Consider the following 4,986-nt stretch of genomic DNA (forward strand, 5'->3'; position numbering starts at 1 on the left):
CTTTACTGGTCTGTATTTTTACACCCAAGCCTGTGTTCAGTGAGTGTGTTTTTACACTGAAACCCCATAAACATTCCCTTTAAAAAATGTACAGTCAAATAAAAAAACTGAGGATTCTTGCCATTTAAATTTATAGATTTCAACTGTGTTTACAGAAAATTCGTTGAAAGAGGTGTTTTTACTACATAATGTCACCTGTAGGTGGCAGTAAAGCAGTAAATGACCACTCGAACCTTAAAAACATAATGAAGGAGAGAGCCCACTCATTTCTTCTGAAGTGCACTTGATTAGTTAATAAGCTTTTCATTTTACACCCACTGAAGCACTGAACTGTTTAACTGTAAGTCCTTAACCTCGTTACTGTTTTCCTCAGTGCCTTTTTCTCTGAAATAAAAAGAACATTGTGTAAAAGGTATTTTACCTACAATAAGGAATCATAGGGAGTAGGGAGAAGGGACCATGTTGTGAACTGGACGCGCCCCACAGACGTGCCCTAGCAGCGCGCGCAGAGGAGCGGCTTATTGCTTGGTCTGAGGTAAGTGTGGCTAACAGTCACTGGAATGAGTTTAATGTGTGATAACGGTGAAAATACAACAAAAACGCCACGTTTAATGTCTTCTTCGTATATTTAGTTAGAAATCCGACAAATAAATATAAATCATACAGAATTATTTAGAAAAGAAAGGCTAAAATACTGTTATTTCTGTGTTTGTACAAACCTTGGTAGCTAGCGCTCTAGCTAACAGGCAGCTCAGAGTTAGCGGGCTAACTAGCGTTAGCTCCCTCAGAATGATACAGGGAATTCTAACATTTACACTCGTACACAGACCTCAGACACCTGAATATTTGAGAAACAGAAAATAAAAAAGCATAATGAGCTAGCTAGCTAGTTCATTATTGGGCTTTTCACTTTTTCAGGCAGTATTTTAGCTAGCACTAGCGGCTAGCCATCCACTGCAGTCTGCCATGCACTGGTTTAAACCGGTTTAATCTGGTTTAAACCAATGTAAAGTGTTCTAAAGACTGACTGACTGAACACTACTGCAACGCTGCTGCAAATTTTCTCTTTCTCCATGATTATGTATGTACAATTACAAGCATTTAAACATTATTTTAACAGGTTCTGTTCCTGACTGGGGTTATCTATTATCATCACTGTTCAAAATCTACCGCAGACACAATCAATAGTATAAAGCTGCAGCCTTGGAGACTGCAGTTTTAGGACTAGCAGTTGTAGGACCCTTTGTTTTCGCGACACTGCCACCTAGCGAAATTAATGACTTACTATTCCTTAATATAATATCAATGTTTAACTACTTAAAGATTTAAAGGCTTATTTCACACAAATATCACCAATTCAGCTACTTACACTTTTAGTGTTTATTTCACCCAAATATTACTCTGTCTTAAAATATGTCTTAGAACTCCCAACCACATATCAGAGAAACAAGAAAGACTTGGGCTATAATATTTAATATTAATATGTAACTTTATTTAATATCTGAAATGGATTCAAACTACTTTTCGGAAGATTGAAATCTTTTTGGAACTTCAAACTACTCTAGTGTCTATTAGAGCTGGGCGATATTGTAAAAAAAAATCTCAATATTCTTCAAATATATGAGCAATTCTTAATTATGATTAAAAATGACAAATTTTCAGTTCTTATATATATATATATATATATATATATATATATATATATATATATATTTAATTGTAAACAGACAGCACCATTTAAAATGAGGCAAACTCTAGTTCCTTTTAAAGTTAATTTTATTTTTTACAAATAGTAAGCAGCCCCCTTCAAACTTACATGCAGCTTTTATATTAAGGATGGTAAAAACATAACCTAATTGTTATATGCATCTTGAAAAGCAGACTTGATAATGTGTAAAATAAAAAAAAAAAACATAAAATTATTATTATAAATGACAACACGTATTGTTTAAGATTATTAACTTAACTATATAGTTCATCAGTATTCATTAAATAAGTATTTATCGTTACACCCAAGAAAGTAGGCTAACGTTACACTGGTTTAATGTACTGAAACGTGGTAAACATATAATACAGACATTGTCATATTTTATATTTCAATCAATGTGCTAAGCAGAACTAATTATCATATCGTGCTATTCTTTCATTAAAAATATAACTAAAAGGCTAATAGATGTTTTGAAGCAAGCAATCCTAGGTTAACACGTAATGTTAGGTGCTTGTAATGCTTTTTAGGCTAAGGTTACATATACAGTCACATCCTGTGTAGATTACATTGATGTCTAATTCAAAACATCTGAATATTTTAATACTTTAAATTTAGGCTATAACTTGATTCACTTTCCGACTGTAATCCATCGTGTCCACGATCACTTTTTTAAAGTGGCAGTGTCGCGAAAACTGCAGGTCCTGAAACTTCGGGTCCTAAAACTGCAGTCTCCGAGGCTGCAGCTTTACCCTTCTCGACACAATTAGTAACAAGCTCTCTGTTCTAAATATTTTTAATAAATGTATTTGACTAAAATATTCTAAAGTCTGTCTAAGGGGTTTTGTATTATTCAGCATTAAACTTTAATTGTTAATTGTAAATTATAGCAAATTAGGGTGTTAAACATCTATTTTGTTATAAATGCCAATAAATGTTAACTCAACATTGCAATTTAAAAAAAATCACAATTTTCTTAAAAAGATGTGTAATAAAATTAATAAAGTAATTAATATCTAATTAACTCATTTTTAATAGTTATTGCTGTTACAGTATAAGTTGAAAATAATTTATTTATTTTCGGTTTTTAAAAGTAAGTAAGTTTTTGCCTGTTGACACACTAACAATGTTAACAACAGTAAAAATATGCTAGACATTTTAAATGTAAATTTTACTTAGTAAATTGTGGAGTGTACTGTAATGATTATAATAATAATAATACTAATACATTTAATTTATATAGTGCTTTTCAAGATTCTAAAAGACGCTTAAGTTTGCATCTGACATATAATTGACTTCATATTATTTATTGTGGTTGTGAGTTGAAATGTGGTTGTAATTACTTCCTTTTTTAATTGTACAGGATCAAGAAAGCTGTGGCGTTATAGCACTTGTAAGTATAAACAATTGATCAATTTGAACAGTTAAATAATTCATAATTAGAAATGGAAAGATCTTAAAGTAAAGTCTGTGATCAGCCGATATTTCTCAATTTAGCCGATCCTCTGATCAGATAATATTAGTGAGATTAGGTTTATAGCAGCTCTGTGTAGCTCACTGTTCCTTGTTCAACAGCTAGATGTTACTCTTCACTAAATTCAATAGTATGTCTTTTTTAAAATCCTGCTTCACTAGCCTTAAGATTTACATTTGTTAGACAAATAATTTGTAGGCTGTAATTTATGTATGTATAAAACTTTTATCTGAATGTAGTTTATTTATTAGAGGTAGCTGTTAGAAGTTGTTAGAACAAAACCTAATGTTAGTGCATTTTGCATTTCTCTGTTTTTACAGGTCCCGAAAGTCCTTCTCCAAACTGACTCTGTTGAGAAAACGGCACCAAACTGACTCTGTTGAGAAAACGGCACCAAACTGACTCTGTTGAGAAAACGGCACCAAACTAACTCTGTTGAGAAAACGGCACCAAACTGACTCTGTTGAGAAAACGGCACCAAACTGACTCTGTTGAGAAAACGGCACCAAACTAACTCTGTTGAGAAAACGGCACCAAACTGACTCTGTTGAGAAAACGGCACCAAACTGACTCTGTTGAGAAAACGGCACCAAACTTACTCTGTTGAGAAAACGGCACCAAACTTACTCTGTTGAGAAAACGGCACCAAACTGACTCTGTTGAGAAAACGGCACTAAACTGACTCTGTTGAGAAAACGGCACTAAACTGACTCTGTTGAGAAAACGGCACCAAACTTACTCTGTTGAGAAAACGGCACTAAACTGACTCTGTTGAGAAAACGGCACCAAACTTACTCTGTTGAGAAAACGGCACCAAACTGACTCTGTTGAGAAAACGGCACCAAACTTACTCTGTTGAGAAAACGGCACCAAACTTACTCTGTTGAGAAAACGGCACCAAACTGACTCTGTTGAGAAAACGGCACTAAACTGACTCTGTTGAGAAAACGGCACCAAACTTACTCTGTTGAGAAAACGGCACCAAACTGACTCTGTTGAGAAAACGGCACCAAACTGACTCTGTTGAGAAAACGGCACTAAACTGACTCTGTTGAGAAAACAGAACAATTTGAGATAATATTGTTGTAAAACCATAACCATTTGAGATCAGACACTGTTGTGAATACAAAACACCCTTTGAAGACAGACATTTGTGAAAACTGAACCCCCTGAAAACGGAACCCTTTAAAAACACTGTTGTGACAAGATAATCCTTTGAACAGACCTTTTTCCTTATTTATCCTGTTAGTATTTTCTTGTGATTTGTTTCAGTTCTGGTGATCTAAAGAAGCAGACTATCTGAAGCTGAAGACCATCTCCATCTGGACCTTATCTGCATTTGAAGACTGTCAAACATCCACATCATTACATTTAGTTAATTTCCTTGCCATTTTATTGCTTATTCATAATTTTAATCCAACTTTCATTTATTAAAGACTGCATATTGCTTGTGGATTGGATTCCTTCTGTTTTTGAATTATATGTACACTTTATTGTTATATTAAATATTGTGTGTGGATACTAAGTTTTTTTCTGAATATATTTTAGATCTATTTAAGCCTTATAAATAAGGTTGTTTCATAAGAAACTATTTTTGCTTTTAGAAACTGACTCTAGTAAATTGATATCTTGAACCAACACATATCTTGGGTACTGAGTTTTGAAAAATAATTTGATTAAATTGAGGAAAAATATACATAGTCTTTAACGAAACGTTGTAAGGGATATATATATCTAATTTGGATAAAGGTTCTTCAATCAGAAAAGGTATTATACCCATTTCACTCTATATAGTTGTGGACATTTT

The 4,986-nt window shown here is 33.3% G+C and overlaps 1 long non-coding RNA gene across 1 annotated transcript; it reads left to right on the forward strand.

Annotated features, from left to right (window-relative positions):
- The first annotated feature begins 440 nt into the window (after positions 1–440).
- On the forward strand, positions 441–4,704 carry LOC125793119 (uncharacterized). Its single transcript, XR_007432703.1, has 3 exons — positions 441–535; positions 3,069–3,098; positions 3,500–4,704. It is a non-coding gene; the product is annotated as an uncharacterized LOC125793119 (long non-coding RNA).
- Positions 4,705–4,986: the final 282 nt, after the last annotated feature.

This window comes from Astyanax mexicanus, unplaced genomic scaffold (assembly GCF_023375975.1).
Source record: "Astyanax mexicanus isolate ESR-SI-001 unplaced genomic scaffold, AstMex3_surface scaffold_37, whole genome shotgun sequence".
Taxonomy (NCBI): Eukaryota; Metazoa; Chordata; class Actinopteri; order Characiformes; family Acestrorhamphidae; genus Astyanax; species Astyanax mexicanus.